Consider the following 19,499-nt stretch of genomic DNA (forward strand, 5'->3'; position numbering starts at 1 on the left):
CACCATCCCAAGTCAAGTCTCTGTCCATCACCATTTATCCCTTGTCTACCTTCCTCCACCTCCCGACCCCTGGTAATCACCCCACTGTTATTTATGTCCATGAGTTTTTTCTTTTTCACTCAATCTTTCCACCTTCTAGCCACCTCTCCTGAGAGCTATTAGCCTGCTCTCTATTAAGTCTGTCTCTATTTTGCTTGTTAATTCATTTTCTCATTAGATTCCACATATGAGTTAAATCATATGGTCCTTGTCTAAGCCAGTTTACATATTTAGTGAAGTAGCCAGAGTGTAGCTACTCCAAGAAAAGCTTCCCAGAAGGACTTCTTGAAGCTCTTTTAAACTTCTGGAATGGATGTGGGCAGTCTATGTTAATAAGCACGAGAAATGAATGTATTCCCACTGGCAACACCAGACTTAAAAGCCCTGGATCAATATTTCCTTCCTAAGATATTCTCCTCGGCCAGTGTTTCCTCCCCCTTATCAACATGGAAAGCTTTAACACTCTACTTAATAGTTGTTTAACAGAATGTCCACAAAAATACATTTCTGATAATAGACAATAGCAAAGCACTCTCAACCATGATTCCAACTGGCTGGGAAGATTCTTTATCTTCTATTATTATTTTTCATTTGGGCCCTGCCAGTTGGTTCAGTGGTAGAGCATTGGCCCAGCATGTGGAAGTCTCAGGTTCAATTCTTGGCCAGGGCACACAGGAGAAGTGCCCATCTACTTCTCCACCCTTTTCCCTTTCCTTTCTCTCTATCTCTCCCTTCCCCTCCCGCAGCCAAGGCTCCATTGGAGCAAAGTTGGCCCAGATGCTGAAGATGGTTCCATGGCCTCTGCCTCAGACACTAGAATGGCTCCAGCTGCAATGGAGCAATGTCCCAGATGGGCAAAGCATCACCCCCTGGTAGGCATGCCAGGTGGATCCTGGTGGGGTGCATGCAGAAGTCTATCTTTCTGCCTCCTGCTTCTAACTTCAGAAAAATACAAAAAAAAAAAAGAGATGAATGCTGATGCATGCAAGTTCTTATTCCCCTACCCTTATCTCCTGTACACACACACACACACACTTTCAAACTTAACTTTATTGTTTTCTATGGAAAACTCTCCAGTATTAGAAGATTACTCTCTTCTTAAACTTTAAAGGTAGTTCACTTTAACTGATAAGGTTTCTGTGGATATCACATCATTAGAACTCAGTTGACATCAACATGAACTTTCAGAAATTATTTCAGAGTATACAAGCATAGAATGGTTTTTATTAAAATTTAACAACAGAGACTACATCAAAAAGCAGTTGCCACAGAGCAGAATCTACTTTACCATCAGAAGAAATTATGGCCAGTGGTAGACTACCTGTTTCAATACTCTATAATAAAAAATATTAACAGATTTATTCAATTGTATATCTGGAAAAGTACAGATACAAGGCTAAAATTGTTTCTTTATATTTCAGAATTTTTTCAAATATTTTGTTTATCAGGAATGACTGAAATAAGAAATATAATTGAGTCCCATCATCATCACAGAAATGGCTTTAAGAAAAAATTCGTCAGATGAATATTATTGCTTCTCATTTTCAACCAGCAAATAGTTGCCATTAATAAATAGAAAGCCAATAGTTTGTCAAGAATATTTAAGATGTTACATAATACAATACAACACGCCTGCTCAGAGTAGTGGAAGTGGGGAAGGACTAGGAAATAATTTATATGAACTTCTTAATTTCATCATACAAGACAAGCACAAAAGCACCACCCATGCTTCTGAGAACATTTGACCACACATCCTTGATAAAAAGTTTTGCCTCCTTCATCCAAGCAATCTTCTTCCAGCAGTCGAGCATACTTGTGTACATGATATCAGTTCCTTTGCACTCTGACTGCATCAACATGAGGCAAAGAACAGTGTCAAATGGATAGAAAGTCAACCCAGCCACCACGGTGATGGACTGTACCACTATCCAGCTGATGAAGATCTGAGTATTCTTGGGATCTGGAAGCATTCCCTTTACAGTGTCACAGATGTTGAAGTTGGCAGCTTGATAGATGATAATACCCTGCACAGACACATTAAAGCCTTGGTAAAGGCCCTTAGTCCCATCTGTTTTGTAGATCTTCACCAGACAGTCATTGCGGCCTTTGAATTCCCTTTCAGCTCCAGCTTTTTCCACATCAGCTGCTAGATGTGCACAGGTAAAAATCAAAAGGATACACAAAACACAATGAGGTGGCCCCAGTGCACTACCTGATGTGATTCCCTGCAAAGTAGTGCCAAAACTGGGTTCTCTTGTCCTACCACCCATGAAGATCTGCTTGAATTTACCTTTGAAGACAAAGTTGAGAACTTGGGTGGGGAAGTATTTGATGACATTGGCCAGGTTTCCACTCCGGAAGGACAGGACTCCCTGCTCCGTGGGGACATCTGCCGTGATTTGCTTGCTGTCATGCTGCACCTGCAGCAACTGCTTGACCCGCTGGATGGCGCTACAATCTGCCAGGAAGTCTTTGGTGAAAGACACGATGGCATCTGGCATGTGGAAAGGAAACTGTGGGTGAGGAGACTGAGCTTGTAACCAGTTGGGACTTCGAGATTCTAGGGCGGAGCTAAACAAAGCAAAGCTAAAATTGTTTCTACAACATTCAAATGGAAAAAATCTGAGCGGCGTGCAGCGATCAAGAGAATGCAGTCTACATTTTTTACACTAGGGGCAGCAATATATAAAGAATGGCGCTGTATTCCCATGAAGTTTCCAACCAACTCTGATATTTAACCAAAAACAAATACATGTTAATTAAACATTGAAAGACGAATACTTTGGGACCAATTTTCTGGGATTTAAGGAGGACCTCTTGGGGAAGATGTTGATTGGTGTGGTTTGTACTTTTGTTGCCTTTAGAGCAAGGTAAAATGATGCCTTATTTTCCTCTGAGTGTGAGACTGGCAGCTGAGGCCAAATGTGAGAGTAGAAAGCAGCAGGTCAGGATTCAAAACCATGCCACAGAGTGATTCTCAACTAAACTTCTAGGAAAATTTTTGTTTATCTTTGTGTATTTATATTGTTTATGTAAAACAATGATAAGGATGAATGGGTCTGTTTGGTTAAAACCCATCTTCCAGGTCACTCCATACTGCTTTCCACAATGACTGTACCAATCTGCATTCCAACGAGCAGTGCAGGAGGGCTCCCTTTTCTTCACATCCTCTCCAATACTTGTTGTTTGTTAATTTATTGATGATAGCCATTCTGACAGATGTGAATTAATATATCATTGTGATTTTAATTTGCATTTCTCTGATGATTAGTGATGTTGACCATGTTTTCATATGTCTATTTACCATCTGTATGTCCTCTTTGGAGAAGGGTCTATTCAGTTTCTTTTTTTAAATTGGATTGTTTGGGATTACTTTTTGGTGTGAGATTTTATAAGTTATTTATAATTTTAGATATTAACCTATTATCAGATATATCATTGGCAAATATGTTCTCCCACTCAGTCTTTTCATTTTATTGATGGACCTGGAGAGTATTATAATAAGTGAAATAAGCCAGTCAGAGAAAGAAAAGTAGCATATGATATCACTTATATATGGAATCTAATGAAAAAAATAAACTAATAAACAAAATCAAATAGACTCATAGATACAAAAAACAGACTGACAGCTGTCAGAAGGGCCGGGGATTGGGAGGCTGGTGAAAAAGATGTTAAGCAAAGAAAAAAAAACACCTCATAGACACAGACAATAGTATGGTGATTTCCAGAGAGAAAGGGAAGTAGTCAAAGGTAGAAGAGGGTAAAGGGAGATAGATGGTGATGAAAGAAGACTTGACTTGGGGTGGTGAACACACAATATAATATACAGATGATGAATTATAGAATTGTACACCTGAAACATACACTGATCACAAAAATTAGGGGATATTTTATCACTTCATATTCATTTTGAAATATCCCCTAATTTTTGTGAGCAGTACATATAATTTTATTAACAATGTCACCCCAATAAATACAATAAAAAAATTTTTTTTTGTATTTTTTTTCTGAAGCTGGAAACGGGGAGAGACAGTCAGACAGACTCCCGCATGTGCCCGACCGGGATCCACCCGGCATGCCCACCAGGGGGCGACGCTCTGCCCACCAGGGGGCGATGCTCTGCCCCTCCGGGGCATTGCTCTGTTGCGACCAGAGCCACTCTAGCGCCTGGGGCAGAGGCCAAGGAGCCATCCCCAGCGCCCGGGCCATCTTTGCTCCAATGGAGCCTCGGCTGCGGGAGGGGAAGAGAGAGACAGAGAGGAAGGAGAGGGGGAGGGGTGGAGAAGTAGATGGGCGCTTCTCCTGTGTGCCCTGGCCGGGAATCAAACCCGGGACTTCTGCACGCCAGGCCGATGCTCTACCACTGAGCCAACCGGCCAGGGCTTACAATAAAAATTTTTAAAAAACATCCTCCATAAGGTTTTGTGTTTTGAATACCAATTTTGTTTTTATCTCACAAACTAAAGAATTAAGAATATTCAGCTTCAATTTCCTTGGTAATTGAATTCTGCTTCCTGTCTAGACTTCTGGTTATGAGAAGAGAGAAAAGGAAAAACAAAAAATGGGAAAGGGAGGATAGAAAACATTATATCTTATTTCCATTGCCTTTCCCTACCACAGTGTAATAATTCTCCACCACTCTAGCCATTATTCAGCAAAAATGAATTAAGTCTGTTGATGAGGTTGAGTGAGATCAATTTCACATGTAAAGCCCCAACTTACCCTCATCTGTGTATCAGTTTGGTACTAATCAATTGACCCATTTGGGGTAAAATCTAAGGTGTTCTTGAAAATAGATCCTAAGACTGAGAACTCTTAGCAGAATAGACATCTTTGTATCTACTGCTTCCTGCCTCTCTTGCTTTCTGAAATATATTATAAGGGTTTTATCACTAATTATAGAGAAAAAGCTGCATACTTTCTCACTCTTCCATTTCATCTCCTTATGTCTACTGAAATGAGTGAGGACAGTAGACATTTGTTTATTTATTTATTTATTTATTTATTTATTTATTTATTTATTTTTGTATTTTTCTGAAGCTGGAAACGGGGAGAGACAGTCAGACAGACTCCCGCATGCGCCCGACTGGGATCCACCCGGCACGCCCACCAGGGGGCGATGCTCTGCCCCTCCGGGGCGTCACTCTGCTGCGACCAGAGCCACTCTAGCACCTGGGGCAGAGGCCAAGGAGCCATCCCCAGCGCCCGGGCCATCTTTGCTCCAATGGAGCCTCGGCTGCTGCAGGAGGGGAAGAGAGAGACAGAGAGGAAGGAGGGGGGTGGAGAAGCAAATGGGCGCTTCCCTATGTGCCCTGGCTGGAAATCGAACCCGGGTCCCCCACACTCCAGGCCGCCGCTCTACCGCTGAGCCAACCGGCCAGGGCCAGGACAGTAGACATTTGACCCATGGAAGAGAAAGGGGCTAGCACTATTAGAATCCCTAAGTGACAAGCTATTCCAGAACCTAGGCTCTCAGCCACTCCTATCAATGGCTCCCATGGCACTCTAAAGGAAAGCTTTTTGCTAGAGCCTTACCTTCATCTTCTTCAGTCCAGCATTGTGTTCTCACTCTAAATCATCCCTTTGTCATCCATGCCACCATTCCAATGCCTAACCTCTATCATGAATCCTCCCATAATTTCCCATTTTGTGGTCTTTATCAAACCCTAAAGGGACTTCCTAGAAATCCAGCTATCTGGACTAAGCTTAAATGCTAGCAGGCCCCAAATATAGTTTATGCCTTCACAGGCTCTGTAATCCTGGATACAAGATTCTCCCTTTCCAGATTCTAGTTTCTAGGTGCCACAGGGTTCAAGGATACATTCCTTCTTTTCAAATTTATGTAGAAAATTCAATTTAACAGGGTGACATTGATCAGTAAGAGTACATAGGTTTTAGATAAATGTTTCTATAGCATTTGAATTGTTGATTATGTTGTACACCCATCACACAAAGTCAAATCATTTTCTATCACTCTATATTTGTCTATCTTTTCTCCCTTCCCCTGACTCCATTCCCACATTCCCCTCCCTTTAGTAACCACTTAACTTGTGTCTATGTCTATGAGTCTCAATTTTATATCCCATCTATGTGTGAAATCACATAGTTCCTAGCTTTCTCTGATTTACTTATTTCACTGAATATAATGTGCTCAAGGTCCATCCATGTTGTTGTAAATGGCAATATGTCATCATTTCTTATGGCTGAGTATTATTCTATTGTATATATGTACCACATCTTCTTTATCCAATCCTGTATCAAAAGACATATTGGTTGTTCTATGTCTTGGCCACTGTGAATAATGCTGTGATAAACATGAGGATGAATGTGTTTTTACCTATCAATGTTTTTGAGTTTTGGGGGTGGATACCCAGTAGGGGGATTGCTGGGTCATATGGTAGTTCTATTCTTAATTTTTTGAGGAACTAGCATACCTTCTTGTATAATGGTTGTAATAATTTGCATTCCCACCAGCAGTGATGAGGGTTCCTATTTCTTCACATCCTCTCCAACACTTGTTATTACCTATCTTATTGATAATAGCCAACCTAACAGGTGTGAGGTAGTATCTCATTGTTGTCCTGATTTGCATTTCTCAAATAGCTAGTGAAGATGAACATCTTTTCATATGTTTGTTTGCCATTTGTATGTCTTCTTGGGAGAAGTGTCTGTTCAGGTCCTCTTCCGATTTTTTAATTGGCATGTTTGCTTATTTGTTGCTGAGCTTTGTGAGTTCTTTATATATTTGGGATATTAACCCTTTATCAGAGCTATTGTTTGTAAATATTATCTCCCATTTGATTGGCTGGTTTTTTTTGTTTTGTTGTCAGTTTCTTTTCTGTGCAGAAGCTTTTTAGTTTGATATAGTCCCATTTATTTATTTTAACATTTACTTCTCTTGCATTTTGGGGTCAAATTCATAAATTGTTCTCTATGGCCAAGGTCTATGAGTCTAGTACCTATGTTTTCTTTTATGTACTTCATTGATTCAGATCTTATATTTGAGTGTTTGGTCCTTTTTGAATTAATTTTTGTGCAGGGAAACAAACTGTAGTCAAGTTTCATTCTTTTGCCATGCCATATGGCTTTACAATTTTCCCAGGACTATTTATTGAAGAGGCTTTCTTTTCTCCATTGTGTGTTTTGGGCTCTTTTTTGTAAGATTATTTGTCCATATATATGTGGTTATTTCTGGGATCTCAATTCTGTTCCATTGGTCTGTAAGACTGTTTTTCTGCCAATACCATGCTATTTTGATTATCCTGTCTCTGGAATTTAATTTGAAGTCAGGTAATGTGATACCTCTGGCCTCATTCTTTTTTCTCAGGATTCCTTTGGCTATTCAACATTATTTATGGTTCTATAGAAGCCTGGTGATTTTTTGGTTCTATTTAATTTTCCCTATTTTTTAAACAATTATTTAGTTTTTTCATTTATCAATGGTATATATAAACATAGATTATTTATTTATTTACTTAAAAGACTTTATTTTTTATTTTACAGAGAGAGTACAGGGGAGGGGTGAAGCATGAAGTATAGTTGTATCACTTTAGTTGTCTATTGCTTGCTTTTTGTTTGTCATATATGCCTTAACTGGGCAAGCTCAGGGTTTTGAACCAGTGACCTCAGCATTCTAGTTCAATGCTCTGTCTACTGCACCACCACAGGCCAGATTACAGTGAACATAGTTTACACTGAAGGTCAGAAAACATTTTCTGTAGAGAGCCAGATATTAAATATTTGAGGTCATGGGATCTTTGTTGCAGCTCTTCAACTCTGCTGTTTGGTGGCACAAACACAACCATGGACAATATGTAAGTGAACAAGAGTGGGCTGTGTGCTAACCACACTTTGTTTATGGACATTGAAATTCAAATCTCACCTTACCAGGCAGTGGCACAGTGGATAGAGCATCCAACTTGCATGCAGAGGACCCAAGTTTGAAACCCCGAAGTCACTGGCTTGAGCGTGGGCTTATCCAGCTTGAGCATGGGCTCACCAGCTTGAGTGCAGGGTTGCTGGCTTAAGTGTGGGATCATAAACATGACCCTATGGTTTCTAGCTTGAGCCCGAAAGTTGCTGGCTTGAAGCCCAAGGTCGCTGGCTTGAGCCCAACATTGCTGGCTTGAGCAAGGGGTCACTTGCTCTGCTGTAGCACCCCCCCAGTCAAGGCACATATGAGAAAGCAATCAGTGAACAACTAAAGGTGCTGCAATGAAGAATGGATGCTTCTCATCTCTCTCCCTTCCTTTCTGTCTGTCCCTATCTGTCCCTCTCTCTGACTCTGTCAAAAAAAAAGGAAAAAATTTGAGTCTCACATAATTTGCACATGTCAAAAAATACTCTTTTTTTCTGATATTCCTTTTTGTTTTCTTTCTTTCTTTCTTTTTTTAAGTGAGAGGAGAGGAGATAGTGAGACAGACTCCTGCATACACCCTGATGGGGATCCATCCAGCAACCCATGTCTGGGGCCAATGCTCAAATCAATCAAGCTATCCTCAGTGCCTGAGACTGATGCTCAAACCAATCCAGCCACTGGCTGTGAGAGGAAAAAGAAAAAGAAGGGGGATAGAGAGAGGAAGAGAAGCATATGGTCACTTCTCTTGTATGCCCTGATTGGGAATCAAACCTGGGACATCCATATACCTGGCCAATGCTCTACCCATTGAACCCACCAGCCAGGGCCTCTCTATATTTTTTTTATTCACTCAGAGATTTCTTCTTCACCAATGGAGTATTCAGAAGTGTGTTCAATTTCCACATGTTTAGAAATATTTCTTCCTAACCAGGCAGTTGCACAGTGGGTAGAGCACTGGCCTGGGACACTGAGGACCCAGTTTCGAACCTGAAGGTCACCAGCTTGAGCACAGGCTCACCAGTTTGAGCACGGGATCATTGGCTTGAATGTGGAATCATAAACATGACCCCATGGTTACTTGTTTAAGCCCAAATGTTGCTGGCTTGAAGCCCAAGGTCGCTGGCTTGAACCCAAGGTTGCTGGCTTGAACAAGGGGTTATTGGATCAGCTGGAGCCCCCTGTCAAGACACATATGAGAAAGCAATCAATGAACAACTAAGAGGCCACAGTAACAAGTTGATGCTTCTTATCTCTCACCCTTTCTGTATGTCTCTCTATCTCTTTTGTGCACGCATGAGCACCTGCATAAAAATAAAATAAAATAAAAATAAAAAAGAAATATTTCTGTGGTATTTCTATTATTTATTTCTAGCTTGCTTTATTATGTCACAGAACATATGACTTCAATTCTTTAAACTTGTTAAGGTTTATTTTATGGACCAAAATATAGTCTATTTTTGTAAATGTTCTATGGATGCTTTACCATTGTATATGGCTGATGATGGGTGGACTGTTCTATATATATATGGTGATTAGATTCTATTGGTTGACTGTGCTATTCACTTCCATATTTTTGCTGATTTTCTGTCTTATCTTCTGTCAACCACTCAGAGATGTGTATTGAAGTCCTCAACAATGATTGCAGAATTATCTATTTTTCCTTAAGCTTTATTAGTTTTTAATTCATGTATTAAGAGGCCCTGTTGTTTAGTGCTTAAATATACAAAGTTACTATGTCTTCCTGGTATAATAATTCTTTTTGTAATTAACCTTCCTGTGTCTAGTAATATTATTTCTTCAGATATCAACTTCATCTTATATTTGTGTAATTATGCTGGTTTTAATTAATATTTGTATAATATATATTTATCCATGTTTTTACTTTCAATTTTCTTTATGTGATTACATTTAAAGTGTTTTTTTTAATATAAATGACATATACTTAAGTAGTGTTTTTATATATTTATTCAGTTGAACAAGCTCTGCCTTTTAATGGGTATATATTAAAAGTATAGTTATTAACATGTCAGAAATAAAGTTTGCCATTTATTATTTGTTTCTGTTTTTCTTCTAGTTTTCTTTCCTTTAGATTTCTTTTCTTGCTTTCCCCTGGGATATTTGAACATTTTTACAAATTCCAGCTTAAATTTGAATAGTTTCTTATTGAGATAAAATGCACATAATATAAAATTAACAATTTTCAAATGTACAAATCAGTGGCATTTAATATGTTTACAATATTGTTTAACTACCACCTCTCTCTAGTTGCAAAACATTTTCATAACCCCTAAAGGAAATCACATACCTATTAAACAGTGTCCATTTTTCCCTTTCTTCCCTCTAGAAACCACTGATGTGTGTCTCTTTGAATTTAACTATTACAGATATTTTATATGAATTGAGTAATAAATTAGGTGACCTTTTGTGACTGGCACCTCTCGTTTAGCATATGGTTTTAAGGTTTAGCCTAGGTGTATCATGTATCAGTATTTAATCCCTTTTATGGCTGAATATTATTCTTTCAGATGAATAGAGCCCATTTTGTTTGTCCATTAATCAATTCATGGATATTTGGGTTTGAATTTTTTTGTATTTTTTTTTGTATTTTTCTGAAGCTGGAAACGGGGAGAGACAGTCAGACAGACTCCCGCATGCGCCCGACCGGGATCCACCCGGCATGCCCACCAGGGGGCGATGCTCTGCCCACCAGGAGGCGATGCTCTGCCCCTCTGGGGCGTCGCTCTGCCGCGACCAGAGCCACTTTAGCGCCTGGGGCAGAGGCCAAGGAGCCATCCCCAGCGCCCGGGCCATCTTTGCTCCAATGGAGCCTCGGCTGTGGGAGAGGAAGAGAGAGACAGAGAGGAAGGAGAGGGGGAGGGGTGGAGAAGCAGATGGACACTTCTCCTGTGTGCCCTGGCTGGGAATCGAACCTGGGTCCCCCACACGCTGAGCCAACCGGCCAGGGCCTTGGGTTTGAATTTTGATATAGTGACTATTGTTGCTATAAACATTTGTATACAAATTTTTATTAGAAAGTCTGCTTTCAATTTTTGAAGTACATGCTTAGAAATGGAATTGCTGGATCATATGAAAACTCTATGGTTAACTTTGTGAGGAACCTTTAACATTCCCATAAGAAATGTACAAAAGTTCCAATTGCTCCACATTCTCATTAATACTTATTATTTTTCATTTTTAATTGGGCATTCTAGTACATGTGAAGTGTAACTCATTTTGGTTTTTATTTGCATCTCCCTAGTGATTAGTGTTGAACATCTTTTCATGTGTTTGTTAGCCATTTGTATATATACTTTGAAGAACTGTCTGCTTAAGTCTCATGATTTTAATTATGTTATTTGCCTTTTTTACATTGAGTTGGACACTAGACTCTTTCTTATCAGGTAGGTATATGATTTGCAAGTATTTTCTCTCATTTCATGAGTTCTAACTTTCTAGATAATGTTCTTTGATGTGCAAAAGTGTTTGAAATTTTAATGACCTTCAGATTATCTATTTTTTTCTTTTGTTAATTTTGTTTTAGGTGTCAGGTCTAAGAAACCACACCCATGGCCATATCTAAATTAATAAAAATTTACCCTTATAATTTCTTTCCTTTCCTTCCTTCCTTCCTTCCTTCCTTCCTTCCTTCCTTCCTTCCTTCCTTCCTTCCTTTTTTCCCTTCTTGCCTTCCTTCCTTCCTTCCTTCCTTCCTTCCTTCCTTCCTTCCTTCCTTCCTTCCTTCCTTCCTTCCTTCCTTTGTTCCTTCCTTCTTTCCCTATTTTCTCTATCTTTCTCTCACACTAAAAAGAAAGAGAGAGAAAGAGAGAAAAAGTCACAGGAAGGGAAAGGGATGAATAGGATCAACTCATACTTGTGGCACCTCAATTGTTCATTGATTGCTTTCTCATATGTGCCTTGACCAGAGGGCTCCAGCCAAGTTAGTGACCCTTTGCTCAAACCAGCGACCTTGGGCTTTAAGCCAGTGACCATGGGGTCATATCTATAATCCCACGCTCAGGCCAATGACCTTGTGCTCAAACTGGTGAGCACACGCTCAAGCCGGAGACCTTGGGATTTCAAACCTGGGTCCTCAGAGTCCCCGGCCAATGTTCTATACTGTGCCACTAAGCTTGTAAAAGTTTTATAGTTTCAGCTTCTATATTTGGATGTTTGATCCATTTGAACTTCATCTTTTAATATGATGTGAAATAATTATCTAATATAGTATTATCTTTTGCATATAGATATTCAGTTTTCTTAGCACAATTTGTTGAAGAGACTACTCTTTACCCATAATCTTGGAAGTCTTGTTTTAAAAAAATCTATTAACTATAATAAAATGCAAAATAAATGTTTTTAAAAACTCTATTAGCTATAGATGTTTGAGTTTATTTCTGAACTCTTAATTCTATTGCATTGGTCTATATCTGTCTCCTCTTACAGTACCACAATATTTTGATTATTGTAGCTTTATAATAAGTTTTTATTATCAAAAGTCTTAGTCACTTTTAATTGGGTTATATATCTTTATACTACTGAGTTGTAATAGCTCTTTTTATATCTTGGAGACGAGTTCTTTCTAAAATATATTTACTGTACCTCGGTACAGAACAGACTGATGATTGTCAGAGGGAAAGGGGTTTAGGGGACTGGGTAAAAAAGGTGAAGAGATTAATTAATAAGTACAAATTAATAGTTACAAAATAATCACAGGAATGTAGAGTACATCATAGAAAATATAGTCAATAATATAGTAACTATGTATGGTACTAGGTGGGTATTTAAAATATTAAGAGAAACACATTGTAAAGTATAACTATTATGCTATACTCTTGATAGTAAATGAAAATAATATTAATATAAACTGTAATTGAACAATAAAATTTAAATTAAAAAAATAAAATATATGTACTATGAATCATTTCATCTAGTTCATGCCTTTTTATTTACTAAATAATATCTTTTAAAAAATTAATAGACCTTATTTTTCAGCAAATTTATCTTTCATAAAGACAAAGTGGAAAGTACAGAAAGTTCCCTTATACCATCCCAAGTGCTTAATTACCTTTCTATTAACATCTTGTACTAGTGTGGTATTTGGTTTATAATTTATGAGGCAATATTGATATATTACTATTAATTAAGTCTTACAGCTTATATTAGGGTTTATTCTTTTTTTTCTTTTCCTGTTTATTTTTTTCTTTATTTTAATTGTTGATAGATATGTATTTATTGCCATTTTATTGTTCATATTTTTTTAAACTATTTTTTCCTCTTCTTCTTAAAGAAGACCCTTTAACATTTTATGTAATACTGGTTTGGTGAGGACATACTCCTTTAGCTTTTTCTTGTCTGGGATTTGAAATGATAGCTTTGTTGGGTAGAGTAATCTTGGTTTTAGGCCCTTGCTTTTCATCATTTTGAATATTTTTTGCCAATCCGTTCTGCCCTGCAAAGTTTCTGTTTAGAAATCAAATGACAGTCTTATGGGAGCTCTCTTGTAGTTAACTAACTCCTTTTCTCTTGCTGATTTTAAGATTCTCTTTGTTTTTAACCTTAGGCATTTTAATTCTGATATGTCTTGGTGTGGGCATCTATGTGTTCATCTTGTTTGGGACTCTTTGTGGTCCCTGGACTTGTATGTCTATTTCCTTCACCAGGTTATAGAAGTTTTCCATCATTATTTTTTCAAATAAGTTTTCAAATTCTTGCTCTCTTCTCCTTATGGCACCCCCCATGATATGACTGTTGCTATGCTTAAAGTTGTCTCAGAAGCTCTTTATACATCTCCTTCTTTTTTCAGGGGATTCTTTTTCTTTCTTTTTGATGTTTTAACTGGGTGTTTTTTGCTTTCTTATATTTCAAATCACTGTGCTGATTCTTGGCTTCCTCTAATGTACTGTTGATTCCCTGTAAATTTCTCTTCATTTCAGCTAGGGTATACCTTTCATTTCTGACTGTTTTTTTATGGCTTCTATGCCCTTTTTTATGCTGTTGAAAGTTCACCTACTCTTCTCCAAGTTCATTGAGCATCCTTATAACCAGTATTTTAAACACTGCAAATAATATATTGTCTCCATTTTGTTTAGTTCTTTCTCTGGAGTTTTGTTTTGTTCTTTCATTTGGGACATGTTTCTTTATCTTCTCATTTTGGCAGCCTCCCTGTGTTTGCTTCTATGTATTAGGTAGAGCTGCTGCTTCTCCTGGGCTAGATAGAGTCACCTAATGTAGTAGGTATCCTGTAGAGTCCTATAGTAGCACAGTCTCTCCATTTACCCAAACTAGGCACTCCAGGTGTGCCACCCTCCCTGTATGGGCTGTGTACACTATCCTGTTGTAGTTCAGCCTTGATGGCTATTGGTACATTAGTGGGGGATATTTACCTCCAGGTCAATCAGCTGCAAGGACTAGTTTTAACGACCATGGAGGATTGGCTGTGCAGGGGCCCACCCCATGGAACAGGACTTATTTCTGTGGGGCTCTGGTACCTGCTTAACCTCCTGAGTGTGTTGCTTGTGGAGGTGGTTGGGTAATTCTTTGATGTAATTTGAAGCTTTTCACCAGGTGTACTGTATTAGAGGCCTCCCAGGAGGTGTAGGCCAAGGTTAGCTACTGCTAGTGTTCTTCCCAGGGCCACCTGGCATGAGCTGTAAAGCTATCTTCAAGTGGCTGCTACTTGTGCTGGGCTTGGAGGTTTCTAGGGAAGACCATGCTGCAAATGAAGACCAGTTGCTGCTGTACTAAGCCTGGGGATACTTAGTGAGAGGTGTGGGGCTCACTGAGACCAGATGTTCTTTGTTTGAGAGATTTCAGGAAAGTCCAAGGCATGAGCCAAGACAGGACATACATATGGAAAAATCCACTTGAAACAGCTTAAATGAGACTGAAAGTTGGGTGGAGTGAGGCTCCAGGGAATCACCAGAGCTGAGAGAAAAGTAATAGAACTGGTTGATGAAAACTCAGATATGGCACCAGTCTGACGGTTCTGTGTGAGATAGGGCTAATAAATGGAATAATTGCCTATGCTTTCCTTCTGGATTTTGTGCTAGTGTTGGACAATTCAGTTCTTCCCTTATGTCCCTGGTGCTTTCTGAGCTGCTGCCCCAGAGCTAAGAGTGAATGAGTCTGAGTCATTTCATTCACAGGCTCTTTAAGATGAACTTCCAGTGACTCCTGTAGCTTTTCATCTCCTTCAGCCACAATTCCCACTGGTTTTTACAACCAGAAGTTATGAGGACTTCTTTTCCTGGCACTGGAACCCTGGGCTAGGGGTGTGGGGACTGGTGTGGAACTGAGACTCTTTGCTCCTCAGGGAGAACCTCTGCAGCTGAAATATTTCTCCTGATTTTTATCCACTACATGTGAGTGTGGGACCAGCCTGTGCCTTGTCTCTGCACCTCATACCAGTCTAGATGTATTTATTTACATGCATAGTTGTAGGACTTTCATTCTGCTAGGTTTCAGGCAGTTCTGAATTATGGTTATTCTGTAGTTTAGTTGTAATTTTAACGTGGTTGTGGAAGGATAGGAGTACTGCATTTATCTATGCTGCCTTCTTGATTGGAACCCAGAAAGTTAAGGTTTATTCCTTGTGTTGTATATTTTATGGCTTTTGACAAATGTATGATGACATGTATTCACCACTACAGTATCATGCAAAATAGTTTCATTGCCTTAAAAATCCCCTGTGCCTGAGTAATTCGTGCCTTCCTCCTCCCAAGTCCTTGGTAATAACTAATTTTTTTATTATTGAGTTTTAAGAGTTTTTTGTATATTTTGGATACCAGCCTTTAATCAGATATGTCTTTTGCAAATATTTTCTATTTATGTCTATTTTGTCATTCTCCTGACATTGTTTTTCTTAGAACAGAAGTTTTTAATTTTGATGAAATCTTGCTTATTGATTACTTCTTTTATGAATTGTGCCTTCAGTGTTTTATCTAACTAGTCATCACTAAACACAAGGTCATCTAGATTTTCTCCTATGTTATTTTCTAACATTTGTATAGTTTTCTGTTAGGTTTATGTACATTATGGGTTAATGTTTTTAAAGGATAAAATACCTTCTACTGAGGATATTCAAAAGAATACTCTGACAACTTTAAATGCAATCCTGAAAGGAAATTGCTTTAATTAAGCAATAGCAGTGGAGTTGAAATGACTACTTTGTCTACTATGATAACTTGCATCAGAGGATATAACATTCACTAAGAGATGGGCTCTGTTAGTATTTTGCTAAAGAATCTGTCACTTTATATTCCTGCTTCTTCTATCTAAATATAATGTATGTGCATTTGGAACTTGCCTCACACTTTTTTTCCTCCAAAAGCTCCATCTCTTTTGTGTGTGTGTGTGTGACAGAGACAGAGAGAGACACACAAAGAGGGAAAGATAGGGACAGACAGACAGGAAGGGAAAGAGATGAGAAGCATCAACTCTTAGTTGTGGCACCTTAGTTGTTCACTCATTGCTTTCTCATATGTGCCTTGACCAGGGAGCTACAGCAGAGCAGGTAACCCCTTGCTCAAGCCAGTGACCTTGGGCTTCAAGCCAGTGACTTTTGGGCTCAAGCCACCGACCCCATGCTCAAGTTGGTGAGCCTGTGTTCAAGCCGGATGACCCCTGCTTAAGCTGGCAACCTCAGGGTTTGGAACTTGAGTCCTCTGAATACCAGTATGACACTCTATCCACTGTGCCACTGCCTGGTCAGGCCAAAAGCTCCATCTCTTTAAAGAGCTCCATGAACTAGCTCTTAATCCAAAGCTTCCGAGCCTCCTACAGCCTTAATCTACAGCTAAATTGATTTGATATTTTAATCAAAAGGATCAGCTCTCCATGAGGCTCAGTTGAGGGGCAGCTCCAGTGCAGCTGTCTGTCCCCAGCCCTCAGAAAGAACAAGCAAATGTGGGGTCATGATGAAAAGATGGAGAAAAGAATGAATTCTAGGAAACTAGCTTTGGTGTCTCAAGAAAATATTACTGATTTGGAATTGGGAACCATGAGCCATTATATGCACTTAGCTTGGTGTAGACATCTGTTGAGTACTTTCTAAAAAGCTTTCGATATCATTGTCTTGTAGTTATTTTACCACGAAAAGGGAGTGTGGAATAGAAATTATGCAACAATTGTCATTATCACATTGATGTCTGACTTTACTGAGCATCCATGTCTGTAAATCCATTGGAAAAATTTCAAAAATGACACCAATTAAGAATTACATTTTTTTTCTCAAAAATGAAGTCTTATTTCTTGCAGTGCTGAGTTCCTTGAGGATGGGATTTGTGCCTTCATCATCTTCCATTTTCAACAATATGCCAGGCACCTAGTGGCACCCTATAAATGTTGACCTATAGCCCTTCATAGATTTCACTTCCTGTAATTCCAAAACCTACTATCCTCTGCTCTGGTACCCACTTCTATCTCATTCCTACTTGATTTTCTCTTATTCTTTTTTTAATTGATTTTAATTCATTGTGTTTACATAGATTCAAGTATTCCACCTAATACATCCCCCCACCCCCGTGTTCCCCTCAACATCCCTCTTATCTCCCTCCCCCCAAAGCCCTCCTCCTTTCCCTTCAGGATTTGCTTTCCTGCTCTTTATAACACTGTTATGTGTATATAATTTCACCAATCTCTTTCCCTTCTCTGATCCCATCCTCTCATCCCCTTTCCCTCTGTCCTCTTTTCCTCTGGTCCCTTTGATCCCGCCTCTGCTTCTATTTCGTTTCTCAGTTCACATTCTTACTTGGATTCCTCAAATGAGTGAGGTCATATAATATTTGTCTTTCTCTGCCTGGCTTATTTCACTTAGCATAATAGTTTCCAGGTCCATCCATGTTGTTGCAAAAGGTAAGATTTCCTTCTTTTTCATGGCTGCATAGTGTTCCGTTGTGTATATGTACCACTGCTTATTAATCCACTCATTCACTGATGGACACTTGGGCTGTTTCCAGATCTTGGCCGTTCTAAACAATGCTGCAATAAACATGGAGGTGCATTTCTTCTTTTGAATCAGTGATTGGTACTCTTAGGATATATTCCTAAAAGTGGGATGGCTGGCTCAAAAGGCAGTTCCATTTTTAATTTTTTGAAGAATCTCTGTACTGTTTTCCACAGTGACTGCACCAGTCTGCATTCCCACCAGCATTGCAGGAGGGCTCCCTTTTCTCCACATCTTCTCTAGCACGTATTATGTGTTGTTTTGTTAATGAGCACCATTCTGACTGGTGAGGTGGTATCTCATTGTGGTTTTAATTTGCATTTATCTAATGATTAGTGATGTTGAACATTTTTAAATCTGCCTATTGGCCATCTGTATGTCCTCTTTGGAGAAGTGTCTATTCATTTCTTTTGTCCATTTTTTGATTGGATTTTTTTATCTTCCTGGTGTTGAGCTTTACAAGTTCTTTATAAATTTTGGTTATTAACCCCTTATCAGACATACTGTCAAATATGTTCTCCCATTGTGTGGTTTGTTTTTTTATTTTGTTCATATTGTCTTTTCTTTAAGTTCATTTTTATACACAAATTTATAGTACAAGTTTGCCCATGGCCAGAATAATATGTATGTGTGTATAATATGTATAATAAATCATCACAGCTCTGATTTTGAACTGGAAGGTCAGTGAGGTCTATGAAAGGTAAACGGATGCTATATAAGCCTAGGTCTGTGTCAGTTGAACTTGTACTTGGACTGATGCTCTGTCCTCCTCTTGGTGATCATCTCTCAAGCACATAAAGATGGTGTCAGAGCCAAAAGAAAATAGTCTTAATTTTGATGTCAAATGGCTTTAAAAGGTGCCAGACTTAAGATAGTTAGTACAATGAGGTTAATTCAAGAGAATTCCTTTAGTTAAGAAAAATAAATTCTAGTGCCCAATACAATTCTTCCTATCAAAAAAAAGGCCAATGATCTAAAACAAGTGTTGAAAGACTGACCTTTGTCTCTCACTATCTTGAAGCTCCATGTCTGGTGTGAAATGGAAAGAATTTATCTATTGTTACCATAAAACATGCCATATTCAAAATGATTGTATATGTGGAAGACCTAAAAAGATACTCCTGATTAATTCAAAGATGGCAACAGAGTAGGCAGAAGTTCCAACTGCCACTTCCCATGAACAAATTGGATTACAAGCTAATATAAGAACAATCTTCTTGAAAAACTAACTTTGGACTAAACAAAGAGGAGTCTAGAACCAGGATCACAGAAGAAACCACACTGAGACTGGCAGGAAGGGCAGAGTCGTGGAAAGGGCTGCCTACTACCAGGAGCAAGTGGTGGCTAAGGGTCCAGAGGGACTCTCACTGCAGGAAGGGTTGCCATGAGAGGTGTGGGTCCTAAGCCCCAGGCCCGGAGCAACAAACAAAAGTCGGGAACCGGATGGCTTAACAGATGAATTTTACCAAATATTCAAAGAAGAAATAACTCCTATTCTTCTCAAACTATTTAAAAAAACTCAAGAGGAGGGAAGACTTCCAAGTTCCTTTTATGATGTAAGCATAATCCTCATTCCAAAACCAGGTAAAGACACTACAAAGAAAGAAAACAATACACCAATATCCCTGATAAACATAGAAACTAAAATTCTCAACAAAA

General features: G+C 38.8%; 1 pseudogene; it reads right to left on the reverse strand.

The window, feature by feature from the left end:
- Nucleotides 1–1,712: 1,712 nt before the first annotated feature.
- LOC136386309 (ADP/ATP translocase 2 pseudogene) lies at nucleotides 1,713–5,580 on the reverse strand (annotated as a pseudogene).
- Nucleotides 5,581–19,499: the final 13,919 nt, after the last annotated feature.

This window comes from Saccopteryx leptura, chromosome X (assembly GCF_036850995.1).
Source record: "Saccopteryx leptura isolate mSacLep1 chromosome X, mSacLep1_pri_phased_curated, whole genome shotgun sequence".
Lineage (NCBI taxonomy): Eukaryota > Metazoa > Chordata > Mammalia > Chiroptera > Emballonuridae > Saccopteryx > Saccopteryx leptura.